Raw genomic sequence first — 16,493 nt, 5'->3', positions numbered from 1 at the left:
TTTACAAATTAAATAGATGTTACATACCCCTCCATTAGCCTGCTTTGACAAAGGTTTAATTAATTTTGGATAATTTTTCATACTCAACTGTGAGGAGAAAAAAAAAAGGGGCAGCCACATTGTCACTGATGGACTAAAAATGAAGTCCCTCTCACAGACACCATATTTGAAACTACTAGGTGGGAGGCTTAAAGCTACCAACGAAATTCTGGCATAAAACTTCTGCTTTGTCGAATCAAAAATCTCTCTTTGTTTTTTGTTTTTTGTTTTTCTGTGGCATTCACCTCTATTATTTGGCTCAGTGTGCTCTCATCAGCCCTAGTTCGGGCACCAGTGCAAGCCACTGTTTTTACCAATCTATAATAAAGCAACCATACGCTACATTTCCAGCGTGAAAGGGCAAAAAGACAAAGTTAGTAACTAGCTAGTTAAAAAAGTCAAGCAAATACCAAGATAAATACCAGGATTTTTTTTCTCAGTAGTTGGTGGAGACCAGACCAAAGCTGAAAGATGAGTTAATATTTGACTTGCTTGGTAATGTTGCTCCATGTCTGCTGGATGGGATTGTTTGCTAATACATTATCCAAAAAGGCTTGGTAAGATTCTTACAGGACTGTGTTTGTCAGCGATTTTGCAGTTCTTCTGTGTTGTAGTGCCACAAAATCAGTCTATGCAGCTTTAAGTGCAATATGATACTTCTTTAATTGTGACTTTGACATAAGCCCAATCCTAACTAAGGCTTTTGAAATCCCAAATCTTCGCTAAAAATTAAAAAAAATAAATAAAAAGATGAGAATTTTGCACAGCAGACATTTTGAATTATAGGAAAAGCACACTTATGACTAATAACATTAATGATATGCTCTTTTGTATTCAAGTGTCCCAGGAAGCCATGACAGTTTGACAGTGAGCCAGCAAGAACAATACCAGGACCCTGAAACTGGAGCAGCTAAATGGAATTCAGCCATCATTCATTTTTATTATTTATACATGTGCTTTTCATACTGTGACATGTCAAAATGTCTTCAGTGAAAAAAGCCTGATAATTCATAATAAACATCTAGAAACAGCTATTTTAATATTGTGACAGTCACTATCACCTACAGAAACTATAATATTTAGGTACACATTGTACTGATAGTATCAGTAATAGATTAGCCAACGTGTTCATGTTCTCTCTGTAGCTTGATACACAGAATTAATGCAGGCACAATTAAAAAATAGAGTCAAGAATCACAGATTGGAAATTATGACAACATACAAGCTTAAACAGGAACAGGCCTCAACTGTGTGAGTAAACTATCAAACAACCACATTTTCAGTTGCTCATCATCTCTGTTGTTCCAGTTGGCATGAAATGGAGGAAAAATAACGTAACAATGGGGCAGAAATGAGATGACAAAAACAAAAATACCCACATTTACATATTCTCTATTACAAATATGCATATGTCAAGACTAGATGCTCCCTCAACTGGACATTTACCAACTATACGGACAATCCTTCTGATAGCCTATGCACCCACTGCCCATTTATATTAGGTTATTTATATCCCCACTAACTGTTCCAATCAAAGCACAGCATAGCTCCAACTAAAGGAAAAATACACTACAGAGGACCCTGAGGGAGATGAGAGAGCAGAGGGGAAGGGATTAGCTTGTGACATGGGGTCAAGCGTTATGTTTTGGAGGTAATGAGCCTCCAACTTTAGCCCTGATGTGTTCCAACAGATCCTCCCAGGACAGAGACGGTTTAGCTGGCTGACTTGGGGTGCAAGGCCACAGAGAGAAATGAGGGTGAGATTTCCAATCACTCCAAGTAGCTTGGGAAATGAGAGATAATTCACCACATATGGAAGGACACTTGGGGACAGGCACAGTGGAGCAGAGGCCGGTTTTCCCCAAGTGGCTGGCTGGTTTTCCATTGCTTGGTTACCGGCAGACACAAGTGTTTTCCCTAATCCCTCTCCCCTCTGTTCTGAGTTTCCCCACAGCTTTGGCTATTTTAAGCTTGCTTTCAGATGGTGTAGTTTCACTTTGGCTCCAAACTTGACAGTTCTCCCATCTGTAGCTGTTAGAAGGTTGCTGTGTATCATTACTGCTGCAAGTCACTTCTGATCATTCTTCTGTAATAAATATGATGCATAACTCTTTCCTGAAAATACTCCCAATAGCAGTTTTTCCACCTGAGTCTCCCTGAACCATTGAAGCATCTACAATCAACATTTTATATTAACATGGATCACATGACTAATTGTATTTGAAAGGAGTTGGTCATACTGATGAACACACAACAGATTATCAGCTCTTCAGTTTTCCTCAGCTCTACAGAGCGTTTTAGCGTCTTTCATCTCATTGTTTTGGTTTTGTCTCCCACAGCTTTATTGTTTTGGTTCACTCTCAGCACTATCATCAGCATCATTGTTGGCTCCAGCAGGCAGCTGTTTACAATAAAAAAAACTCTAAAAACCCACTGTACACTACCTGCTCAGCGCTAAATGATAGATGGACAAAGTTAGCGCTTAGCTGATGGAGCATTTAGCGGCTAAAGAGCGAGATATTTGCCTCAGGAGTTAGTGGAGACCAAAAAAAGGGCTAAAAGAGAGTGAATATTGGACTCACATTCATGAGGTGGACATGAACATGACTTAAAGTGAATGCTAAATGTTGCCCCCTGCTGGGTATGTAAATTGGCAACTTTGCTAACATGTTTGCCACATCCACTTCATAAGATGATAATGTCAGTCTCATGTTTACAGCTTTTTTCTGAGCAAGCGGGCAGAAATATCAATTATTGCAAGTATAAAGGAATAGTTCAACATTTTGGGGATTATACTTACCAAAAGTTAACGAGAAGATTGATACCACTCTTGTGACACTAGCTCAGCTTAGCACAAAGACTGTAAACAAGTGGAAACAGGTAGCCTTGCTCTCTTCAAAGGTAAGAAAATCTAGTCCAAAGCGCTTTAATTGACACGTTATATCTTTTTTTGTTTCTCTTGGCAAGAAAGAGAATAAGCGTATTTCCCCAAAATGTTGACCTGCAACATTTTGGGGAAATACTCAACCTAACAAGTCCCTGCTACCTCTGTGTGTTCGAGGGAGTTTGGACCTTAAATCCAATTTGTATTTGTTGTGATATGGATCTACTCAGAGGCTGGGGAAGACGTATCTGTGAGCTCCATTTTTTTGTTCACTTGAGTAATTTGTCGTATCCCCATACACTGCAGCGGTGTTGATATGAGGTACAGATTGAGGTGCAGATTCATATACAATGCTTGTTTTGACAATTATTTTGATTTCAGTGTGTTTGATTACATTTCATCTGGAGGCAAACACCTTTTTATCATCGTATATAATACCGTTGATTACATTCAGAGCATACAGGCCCTCATTTGAATATCTGTGGAATAAAAGGCCCCACCAAGAAAGGTAGAAGAACATGTAGGACGTCTGCTTCTTATTAATACTGTGCAAATGGAAACTCTAATTCTGAAAGGTTAAAAACATGAACGTTCTCCATTTCAAATGACCTCAAGAAATACTGCAATAAATGGCCTGCAGTTTGGGAATAAACTTGCTCTTAGATATTCCAGCATCTCCTGTTCTTTTAGTAAATTATGTTTGACTAATACAAATTGCCTGCAATTACTGGCAGTGGAGAAAGGTCATAGACTATTATGGTTTTCCATTTGCACGATAAATTGATTCACTGACAAGAATGGTGCTGCATAACAGTGACACAACACTGGTGCATTATGTTGCATCACTGTGACTAATGTGCTCCAGCTGTCCACTTTTACTGTAACCATACTTTAACAGTCGATCTGGCAGAAACTTGGGGATCCACTGCGGAGTTTTGACAAATAGTGCTCGTCTTCGCAAGGGAAGCATGAAAGAAAACAATGAAGAATAAACTCAACTGGGTTGAGCGGAGCTGACCTGTGACTCTAGGGGGCTGCAAGGCTGTATTGTCTCACATAACACTGTCACTGGCAGCGTGAGAAGCTGTTAGTCCTGTTTGCTACAGCTCTGGTCCAGCAGTGGTGGAATGTAAATAACTACATTTACTCAAGTACTGTACTTAGGCACACATTAGTTGAGGTAGTTGTTCAGAGGGAAATTGTATACTTTTTACTCCATTACATTTATTTAACAGCTTTAGTTACTTTACAACTCACAGACACACAGGACTTTACTTTAGGCACGTTAATATGCCAGTATTGCTATTTCTAATTAAGCTAAGGATCTGAATATTTCATCCATCACTGTGCTCCAGACTTAAGACAAGAGCAGATTTTCAACTCATTTCCATTTTTAAAAAAACATGTTAAACGCTCGCAGGGTTACCAGATCTATTGATAGCGACTGTGAAAGCACATTGAGAGTTCCAATTAAAGAAAATTACGTTTTTTTTTGGGCAGCAAAATTGCTCATTGAGACACATGAGAATTGAAATGTTCAGAGAAAAAGCACTAAAGACGAGTTCTACCTTCTATTTTCTATTATTCATTCAATACAGTAATTTGATGTTCTGAACAGGAAAACGGTTAAAACTGCTTGTCACATGAAATGGACATTTGACAGAGTATGTGCGTCACTCCAGCTATTTATGGCATTTCAGAGACTGTAATCACTCTTTCATTTCAGACTATCAAGACAGGAAGCTGGAAATCAGCAATTTGATTCTAGAAGCAGCTGGAATATACGCACATAAAGCAAAGCAGACGCTGCTGCACTGCACTGTAAAGCTGCCACCCTCTTATATGTGGGGTTTTTATTTTAAATCGTTCAGTGGTGGATCAGCAGTATTGTCAATTAATACAAATTTCAGAATTGCTATCATGCATGGTTTGGTTATATTTATTGATATTTTTCATAAATTCATGAGGGGTTAGGTGTTGACATAAACATCAGTTTATAAATTTGATATTTTGTTAAGACAGATTTAGTTTAATCTGATATGTGCCTCTCCCTGTCTTCCAAAATGTCACATGTAACAATTAAAGATTAGGTAAAGATTAGCTATTCAGCTCCATCTGAACACTGGGCGAACATGCACCCCCTACTATAGGAGTGAAATCATCTACTATGCAACAATCCATCTGAGACAGTTGACATATCCTGACAATAGAGAAACAGACACATTAAAAAAAAACAAAAAAAACAAAAACAAAACAGAGTACAGTAGCGGGATATTTATTGCTTAATCATCCATCATCCAATCATACACTGTATTATGTAGAATTCTGAATGTAAAGGTTGTTAAAGGGATTAGGCTGGCAATATACTAGACAGTTTTTTATTGTAAACAAATCCCATGAAAAGACCAAAACCAATAATGTGTTAGTCCGTCCCTCAGTACTTTCCAACTTTTTCACTCTTCTGTGGCTTCCAGCGCCAAACCAGAGTCACAAATATAAACTCTTAAAAAGGCTCAGTAATTTCCTAAAACAGCTGGGAACTTTTGTTTTTTAGCAAACCTTATTCAAACTGGAGCTAAAAGTGCATTCGCTGGGGAATATTCTTAGCTTTTTGTGCACTGGTAAATATGTACAGCAGAAAAATGCTGTACGTGGGATTGACCCAAAATAAACTTTAGTACCCCTTGTTCATTGTAATGAAGAAATATGCTTTGCAGTTCAACTAGTTCACTGATGTGTATTTGGGAAACAATGAAGGCACAGAGAAATAAGCCGTATCAGGCTTGGGCTACAAAGATAATAGTAATTCGTAGATGAATTCATTTTTGGTCTTTTCATTAGGATTTGTTGACAGTAAGAAAAATATAAAATGTCCCCAGGCTTATCCTTTAATTCATCAAATACAACACAATTTATAAAACTGCAGGACAACAGAAAAACATATTATTATGTATGATTACTGCTTTAATAATGGATGAAAGGGGATGAAATGCAAAAATTAACCTGCATTTTTTTTAACTGTATTGCCCTGTCTTTTATTAGCAGCCAGTGTCTATGGCAACAAGGGAAGGCTGGAGTGTATCTTTTCACTTTTCGAAATTGTACAGAATTCCACTTTGTATGATGATAATGTTACTTGTTGCTGAATATTCAGCAGCATTAATGAGGACAGTGGTGGAAAGACACTAAGTGCATTTACTCAGGGTTTGTACTTAAGTAGAAGTATTCCTGTTTTATGCCTCTTTATATTTATACTTCACTACATTTATTTAACAGCTATTGTTACCAGTTACTAGTTACTTTTCATTAATTCTACATATAAAACATGTGGTCACTTTATAAAATATAAGGCACTGTTGTATTTTTTACATTAAATAACCGAGACAAATGAAGTATTTACAATTAGCTCTGCCTCAACAAGCTACAACATTATAGTACAGCTTACATATTGATACAGTAAATAATAATTTTCCAATAATATGATAATATACAGTATCAGTAATAGGGACAATTCTACATACGTAGTACTTTTGATTTTGATACTTTAAGTACATTACGTTGCTAAAACTGCTATACTTTTACTGAAGTTACATTTTGAGAGCATGACTTTCATTTGTAATGGAGCATTTTATAGTGTAGTATTGCTACTTTTGCTTAAGTACATAATATGAATACTTATTCCAACACTGCATGAGGAATATTATTTTTAATTGACAAAACAACCTAATTAGTAGTTGTTCGGGAACTTTCTATCATATCACATGGTCTTTATCAACAGCTTGCCCAGTTACCATGGAATTGTAGATGTTAACTTTTTATCTAATCACTGTAAAGACTTTTCCGTGTTGGATTAAAGTTCATCTTTAGAAACGACCTGGCAAAACAATCTCGTGTTAATTTATTCAATTTAGTTGCATTTTCAATCAGTTGACCTTGCACACAACTAACCACTTCATTAAATGTTTATTTATATTTATGAGGAAAGCTGCTACAGAGCATCCGCAGACCAACACCCCCTGGTAACTGACGGCAGCAGAAACTCCACATTAGCAGCGAAACAATGACATGAAAATTTTCCAATCATTCATTCCTCTCAGACTCACTCATCCCACACACATCATCTACAGGCACTGAAACATCTCCATCTTGGCAAAGACATTTGCATGATTGCACTCCTCAGACTCAACAAAGATTAATGCATGGTTCAGTAAGCGATTAAAAATAGAAGTGATGACCACCTTTTCACTGTATGGTTAAAATAATCATTTCATGGAGACACAATAAGAGCAATAGGCGCTCGCACGTGGCAGCCCCCGCATTTGGATTCTCTAAAGCTTTAGTATAACAATGCTGTGGTCTTGAGAAGGGAGTAAAAACGCTATACACACAGACAAAGATGCAGACACACATACACACAGTCCACCTACACCATCTCTATTCACTGTGAATGTGGCCTCTGCCCTCAGCCATGAACCGAAGCTTGCGTGGGATGAAACCTAACTGTCAATGCGTGGGCAAACTTGCTCTGAAATATTCTCAACGTAACACGTCACAGAAGGATTAGAAGGCAAGAAAAAAGAAGGAAAAGGACCGAGGAGGACTCAGTATTTCCACTGGAAGTCCTGAGGGCACATTGACCTTCTCCTGAGAGTTTCTTTTAATGTGAAGTGCACAGGGCTGACTGATCCACACCTCCCAGAGGAGTTAGACTTTTAGCGGCTTAAAACTAAGCCATCCAGTCGCAGCTCTTACAGTGCTGCCTCAAATTTCCCTTCATTCACGTTTAGATGTCTATACAGTGTATAGCATTGCTCTTTGATTGGTCACTCCGTATAAAGTAGGTTCCCAGGTGCCTCTTAACGACATGTTTGTTCAGCAGGTTACTTGGAAGATCTTAAGCTGTCCACGAACTGAACTCTGAGTTCTATCTTTTTATGACTTTCGTCCCCCCACATTTTGTTTGTATCTTGAAACAACTAAATAAAACAGGGAAGCAACATATAGCTACATAAAATCAAATTCCATACACAGCACATACTAATTTCTGCACTACATCCCATGGATGCTATGCAAAGAGATTGGTGTATACTTTTTCCAAAGTCAAAGATGACAACACAAAGAAGCTGCTGATAAAGCTCATGTGATATGAAAGAAAGCACCAGAACAGATACGATTGGGTTGTTTTTGTCAATTAAAACTATAGTATTCCTCATGCGGTCGTTGGAGAAGTATACAAATCATGTACCCAAGTAAAAGTAGCAATATCATGCTATAGATATACTCCATTACAAGCCATGCACTCAAAATGTTACTTGAGTAAAAGTTCATAAGTTTTAGCAACACAATTAAAGTATCCAAAGTAGAAATACTAATTTTGCAAAATGGCCCCTGTAACTGATATATTATTATATTATTGGATAATTATTATTGATATATCAATATGTGAGCTGTATTTTAATGTTGTAGCTGGTGGAGGTGGAGGTAATTTTAACAACTTCATATACAGTTGGGTATTTAATCTATAACAGTACTTCATGTTTTATAAACTGATCACATGTTTTGTGTGTAAAATTAATATAAAAAGTAACTACTAATAGCTACTAAATAGAAATAGTGAAGTAAAAAGAAAAAATATTTGCCTCTGAAATGTATCAAAGCAAAAGTATAAAGAAGCGAAAAGCAAAAATGGAAATATTCAAGTAAAGTACGAGTATCTCAAAGTTGTACAAAAGTACAGTACTTTCATCTCGTCATCTACCTACTCATCTTTCTTGCAATGGGATAATCTCTCATAAGGAAACTTTGACATTTGTTTATCATACCACATTGATTAGGGTAGGTTGATATATATCGAACCCCACCCACAGAGAAAAAAGGCAGGCAAGTGGCATACAACAGGATACTAAGCAGTGTTTCATTTTTACCAGAGACAGGGTTAAACACAAAAATACATTATTTTTGATCATTTAATATTTTAATGTCAAGAAAATTGTCAATCTCTGTTCGGACAAATGACCATAATGTTTTGATCAGTGGACATGACCGAGGCACTCTACAAGCAAGTTGCAAAGATAAAAGAGAAAACATTTCTCTATAACGAAAGCCAGCATCACCATGCAGATCTCTGTGCAATTCGTTTTCTGGCTGGACCTGTGGTTACGGTGTGGGATTTTTATTAGAGTTGCTTATCCTTTGCATTATGTTGTATATTTTAATAGATTTGTAACATGTCCAGGGTGTGGTGCTGACTTTTACCGATTGCAGTCTGGTAGAGAAATGGATAGATGGATGATTGACGAAGGAATGGGACAATAAAAGCTTTCATCATTCCCTAAACCTGAATATATCCTCTCCAAGGTCACGGTGGAACTTGAGTGTATCCCAGCATGCATTGTTCAGGTTACCAGTCCAACACAGGGCTACAATAAAGGCACTGAACTGACAAAAAGATACTATAAATATAAACTGTCAGCCTGATCATACTTATATTTCCTGCAAATACAGCCATTTTTTCTTCTTTAGATACAAAAAGGACCCCAAAAAGCACATTTAATTTACCCAGAAGAGAAAAATCTGTGTTTTTTTTGTTTTGTTTTTTTCTACATTTTGAACATACTGTATTTTACCATTCACTTTCACCGCAGAGCCACACATTATAGTGTATTTCAAATAAAACACATTACTTTGTACGCAGCCTATACTCATCTGTATCTCATCTTTGTCTGTATTGATCCTGCACTCTTCCATTACTCTTTTCATATCTTGTTTGGCGATAGAAAGCAAGCTTACTCCTAATGCTGCCTGCTCTTTTGAGGCTGTCACTGAGAAAGCCGGGGATGAGCATTTATATGCAATGAATAAAAAAGGTAGGGAAAACACAGTGAAGCATGACTACATTAGTAAGATAAAGCCACAGTTTAGGGGTCTTACTACTTTTGCAGCTCTCGTGTAACGATAGTTCTTGTCATGTGACAGTTGTAATAATGCAAATCATCATTTCACAATAGTGGACATGCTTATCTGTCATCAGAGGAGAGCTCCATAAACACTAAGTGGATGGAAAGAATCTGAGGGCAAGATTCATCAAGCCAGCAGCTGTTAGGCGGTTTGTTTCTGTAAGGGATGCAGGCTTCCAGCCCTGTAGGCCCACTGATTACCGTTTTTACTTGACGTTGCTTTCCAGCATTGGGGTGAGGGCTCGGTACACATGTGACCTATTGAACAGTGACTGGAAAGCTTTGCAAGTGGTGCTGTCAACACCAGGACATAAATAAAGCTAAAGATAGGGTGATGTGGCTTCAGCCCAGGTTTCTGGTCAGCCAAAGGCTTTTTATAGAAACACTCTGATTTATAAAAGGCTAACAGGGACTATTTTTGACCCAGTGGGCTTGGGGGGATAGGGATCTTGGAAACTTGTGACGCTTCTGGGTGCATGACTGACCCCTCTGACTTGAATGTGTCGTGTGGTTGGTTGTGGGAGTTGCAGCAGATTGCAGATGTGGCAGGGATCAAACTGGCCAAAGGCCTGTGATGTTTTTGGAGACAATCCAGAGAGACAGACAGTGAGATGATCACATGGGTCTATCCTGGTCAAACCCATTAAGTTATCAGATCACTCTTTAATGGGTTTGTCCGGGTGTGGAATTTAAATAAAGCTTTGATTCACTCTGCTTCACTTTAATTTAAATTAAATGTAAGATTTGTCCTTAATTTCAAGGACCAAGTGCTGTATATGATTGAATTTATTAATAATAACTTTCTTGTTATATTTCACAACAAACATACAAGCTAAATTTAGATCGGCAGCCCTCACATTTAACCTATCTGTCCATGTCCGTGTCCAGTTTTTGATACAATCTTCTTTTTCTACTTCCTTTGTAATATCACAACAGTGTCTGCAGAGTCATACATTTATTCTTAATCACACTAGTAGCATGGTTCCATGTACTGCAATATTGGTCTGTCTATCACTGGGTTGGTCCATCATTTTTGGTTCTGACGGAAATATCTCAAAAACTATTGGATTGATTGTCACATTTTGTGCAGACATTCATGGTACCCGGAGGATGCATCTTAGAGACTTTGGTGTTCCTGTTTCCTCCAGTGTGAGGTTGACATTTGTGGTTTTGAATAAAATGTCTTGACAGCTATTGGATAGATTGCCAAAATATGGTACGCACATTGATGTTCCCCTTCAGGATGACTTGTAATAACTTTGGTAATCCCTTAACTTTTCATCCAGCACCATAAACAGCTCAAAAATTTCATTGTCCAATTCTTTGGATTATGACCAGATACCTGCAAAACTAATGACATTCCCATCAGCAGAACCTTTAACTACACTTTGCTGCTAATTCTTATGTACTTTTATTTAAGTAGGATTTTTGATGCAGGACTTTTACTTGTAATGGAATATTTTTACTTTGCTGTATTGGTGCTTTTACTTGAGTAAGGATCTGAATACCTGTTCCACTGCTGGCTTCAGCTGTACGCAGTGTTAAGCGCTGATTAGCTAGCTAGCATGCTGAAACGTAAAACTAAGATGGCGAACCTGGTAATTATTATCTGCTAAACATAAGAATTTTAGCATTGTCAATATGACCATGTTAACATTCTGATGTTTAGCATTTAGTTCAAAGCACCATTAGGCGCTACGTTCAGCCTCATGGAGCTGCCAGCATGGCTGTAAACTCTTATTCATGTTACTACTTAAAAAGTCATTGAGTGGGTCACACTTACGAAAACATGACGTCTAATGATCAACAGTCATTCAAATTAAATGGTAGAATTCTGGGACCGGTTGTAACCAGAGAAGATAGCATCATGGCACACCATAAAAAAAATTGCCAAAGAGATGCCTCTAAAATGTGTCATCACTACTCAGTACTGCAAAATGGTTTGGTCTATTAGTAATTCACGCCAAGGATATGACACCCGTGAAGCAAAAAAACCTGCCACTTTTATCTCATGTTTATTATAATGGGCTACTGTGACCACTGGTTTTTATCAGCTCCCTTCAGCCTTAACTGAAATAGCTCCATATGTAAATCTCTGATTCTTAAATCACCAGGAGTTAGTTTTACGTATATCTACTCAGCGCGCCAAAGGTTTCTGACACTGATTTTAAACAGATGTGTATGAAAAAAAAAAAGGGGTTGACGGAGCTCTGAAGCAGAGGTGACAGTGTCTGTTGCTATAGAGACTATGTGCAAACAGAGGATCTTGGATTGACTTAAGGGGATTTAAGGGTCACTGAGTAAGCTGGGTTCCCCTAAGGACCACGTATGTGTCTGTTGCCCACTCAGAATACCTCATTGCTCAATCCTGAGTAACCAAACTCAGATGTCAGGGGTCAGGGTGTGACTGTCATACCTCACATACCGAGTGTCAGTGTTGCAATCAACACTTACTGTAGGTATACCGAATAACCAAGGCTTAATATCAAATACCAAGGCCAGCGGAAGCTATCAGATACTTTCAAGAAAAATAGTCCATAGATCAAAGCTTTTATGGTGTATGAGTTGACAGGCATGTATAGAATTACAGATCACGACCTCACTCCCATGACAGCGAAGGACTGTTTTCTTTGAATATCATGACAGACCACCAACAGTGTGTGCCCAAGGCCCAAGAGAGAGAACCTCATCTCTTCTTCTGATGTGATTTATAATCCACTCAGTGAACCAAGGTCACTAACTGACAACCTTAATCCTATGTGGAGTATATACACAACCCATAAAAGGTGTATATTGTTTGGCAAGTTGTTATGGTTGTACCTTGAACCCGACCCTGAACTAGGGTGATGGCCAAACATCAGCACCCAAGAAAGACAGGTGGTGTCTGCTTGGTTTGGATGGAATAAGCTAGAGATCAGACTCACTGAGCGTCCACGCAGAATAGATAACACACTGCTAAATAAAGCTTCACATAAATACAGAAACATGCACGTGTCACCAAAGGGGAAGGAAGCCTTGGATATTTTTGCAATACGGTTTTATTTTCTGACAGGGTGATGGCGATGGATCACTGGCTCATAGACAAGTAGGGGAGATATGAACTGGCCAAGCGTTTGTGTTGTGTTACATGTGCTGTTTGTATCCATGGCAACTACACAGTGTGCCCTGACTGACAGATAGAGTCACTGTCATTTACAATATTGAGAAACTTAAAGTGATTCAGGAGTGGAGCATCCCGTATTTGGCTTTACTGCTGAAAGAAGAAGACGTGACTCTGTCTGTGTGGACTGAGGTGTCATAAAAACTGTGAGATTAGAAGGTTAGATACAGTAATTTGGTTTAGTTTAAGTGGGGACTGTGGTTTAATGGCACATGTGGTTTGAACCTTTGCAGCTTCATGACGGTCAAACATAACAAAAGACAATTATGTTGCGTAAGAATGAAATCAGATTATTAAACGTCACTTAAAAAGGCTCTAAAGCAGTTTAGTACTGCTCTTCCATAAGGTTGGGAGAGTCACAAGAGACAAAACAGATTGGTCAAAATAAGCACAGCAGAGGCCAAGTTATACCAACCTTTTGTCTCTTTTGTGGCCCAGCTCCAAAAACTGTGGATCCTACACTTCCCACAATGCAAATTGATTGCCTTTCTGTTAATCCCTCTACATCTGGTCAACACCTACTTCTCTCAAACGCCATGTCGCTAGCTGCGGTGGAAAATTAACTAAGTACATATACTAGAGTGCTGTACTAAGTTACAATTCTGAGGTATTTGTAGTTTGCTAAAATATTTCCATTTTATGCTATTTTATACTGTGCTGCTAATCCACCCCATATCAGAAGGAAATATTGGACCTTTTACTCCATTACATTCATTTAACAGCTATAGTTGCTGGTTAATTTGCAATTTTAGTTAATACAAATACAAACCCGAGGGTGAGTTTATAAAATAAAATGCATAGCTAGAGGTTAATCTGCTCGACAGTATATGAATTTAAATGAGTTCCTCCTGCAATGAGCTGCAACATAAAATGCTGTATACACATTAATGCATCACTAAAAATAATAATCCAATAATATGTAGATACTGTTAAAACACTGACAGGAGCCATTTTCCCCCACAAGTACTCTTACTTTTGACACTTTTACATTTTGATACTGATTATGTACTTTAGCATTTTGAATGCAGGGCTTTTACTTGAAATTATTACTGTGGGCAACTGTTAGAAATTTTCTCAGCCTTAGCAAAGCTTCATCAGAGCCAGAGAAGACATTTTTCAACTGGCTAGAAATTACTCCCCAGGACAAGAAAATTGACTTTGAAGTATAAATTTATTGGAGTGTCCCTTCAAAGGAATACACCATATATTTGAGAGATTGGCCTTTATATACTGTATAATAGTTAGCTCAGTTTTACTAGCTTTATTCTTGTAAAATATTTGAGTTTTAGATGGGTAAACATATATGTTTGGTTTAGGTAAAACAATGATGGTGTAGGGTGACCAGAGAAAAGTAAAGGGCCCAGAGTCCCCATGCAGTAATTCATACATTTGTCTGTTTTCTCGTCATTGAGCTATTCTCTCAAAAACTTATTCTGTCTGATCAGCAACTTTTTCTGCTTCTTGTTAGTCCTGCAGGTTTGCATTTCACAAGTTGCTCAGATGTTGCTGTGTCTGGGAAAAATCACTGCAACAAGCAAGTACATATCCTGATGCTAAAAATACATGTGACTGACTCTATTTCTGAGGCCTGACTTTAATATCTTATTACATGGCACATCGATTGTGGCTAAGGATGATGTGCTCGCTCAGGTATTCTCAGTCTCGATAAAGCTCCCTGATACTATTTTGGAAGGATTGTTTGTGAATATATGTTAGATATACTTCACACACACACACACACACACATCCACTTTCATTTTTTATTCATTAACCCGCAAATCTGAAGTTTTCCATAACCATTTGATGTTAGATAGAAATGAAACCAGACGGTGTAATACAACCTCTTGATACAAACAACACTCACAAAGAGGTGAGGACGACGGACAAAGGCAAGGTCAAGTGTAATGGATAGTAAAACAAAACAAAAAAAAAAGAACAAAAATTTTAAAAAAAAGCTTGGATGTAAGGTATATGTTCTGCTGTAGTCAGCCATTATGTATGAAACACATAATTTAGATTCCACATTGAACAATTTCCATGTATAGTACAGTCACTGTGGTTTATTTTTACTTTTTAAAACTAAATCCTTGTCTGGTATAAGACAAATCAGAGAATCATGTGATACAAAAGAGAGTAGATGCTGCCACCTTCAGGAATACTACACAAGCTGAATCTATTGTGTAGATGATACAAAAACAGCATCTTCAAAAAAAATTAAATTAAATTAAAATATGTCTGAGAAAGAAAGTAAATGTCAAAATGTCAGCACAGAAGACCAGGTACAGCAGAAAACATAAATTCAGCATAAACGTGTCATTAGATTTAATTTTCTAAAAATGAACAAATGGTGTGTTACCCCTCCATCTTACCAACTGATTGCCAAGATGAGTAGCCTCATGTTAAAAAACAAAAGATTTGAATTAATTTAGATTTTTTTTTTTAAAATCACTCAACTGCTTTCTGTATCATTTGCACACATTTTAAAAATGAACAAACAACATTCAAACAAAAAAAGAACAAATACTTTTTGTTCTTAGTCTTTTTGTTAACTCATGAAGCCAGAGTTTGCTTTAAAAACATGAAGAAACAAACAAAATTAAATTCTATCTCCCTTATATTTTTTGCATAATTCACCAATTATATACAATTTCTCTTTATACTTCTAGACTCAGACTCTCTCTCTTCTGTCTGTGTATCTCTTGGAAGAACAAGGTGGTGTCTGATATGATCCATAATTGATACGATATTGATACTGACATTTTTTGAAATGAAAATTCTCCCTTCATTTGCCCAATACAGAAACAGAAGTATGTAATGGCCTCCCTCCAAATTAATCTGCATTTCAGCCTCACCCATCGGCGTTTATTACAATAGTAGCTTATTGACAGTATTAACTATAAACACTCTACCATGCAGAATTTAAGGCCAAAACCCAGTGGGTAAATTCACTGTGACCAGTCCATGTTCCGTCTCTCTGTCCCTCACCCGTCTAGGCTACAATCTGGCTACTAATTACCTTGAACGCAGTATTGCTACTTCTAATAAGTCAAAGTGAGTTTAAACATTTGCTTGAGTGATTCCTCCTTCAAAAACATACTGGGGATACCAGGTGCAAGGTTCAGTTATAGCAATTTAAAGAAGCTTATGAATGCTTTTTGCTAAGAAGAGAAACTGCTGACTGTATTTCATGAAATTAAATGGCTGCTCGTGCTCCAACACACAGAAATATAAGACCGTAAATGTCCAGTGTTAGGCTGAGAGTAGACGTAGAAGCTATAGTCCCAAATTATCAAGGAGAGAAAGACTTATTTCTGTAAATGTAAATGTTAGTCTACTAATCTGATAGGACCACTGCAAATGGGGGAAAGAAAAAAAAAGAAAAAAAAAGACTGTAAAACAAAGTTATTTCAGTCACCAAAATTTTGAATGCATTACAAAAGTATTCAAACCACCC

Source organism: Xiphias gladius, chromosome 1 (assembly GCF_016859285.1).
Source record: "Xiphias gladius isolate SHS-SW01 ecotype Sanya breed wild chromosome 1, ASM1685928v1, whole genome shotgun sequence".
Classification (NCBI taxonomy): Eukaryota; Metazoa; Chordata; class Actinopteri; order Istiophoriformes; family Xiphiidae; genus Xiphias; species Xiphias gladius.
The sequence above is the reverse complement of the archived record's forward strand: the minus strand, read 5'-3'. Positions refer to the sequence as shown.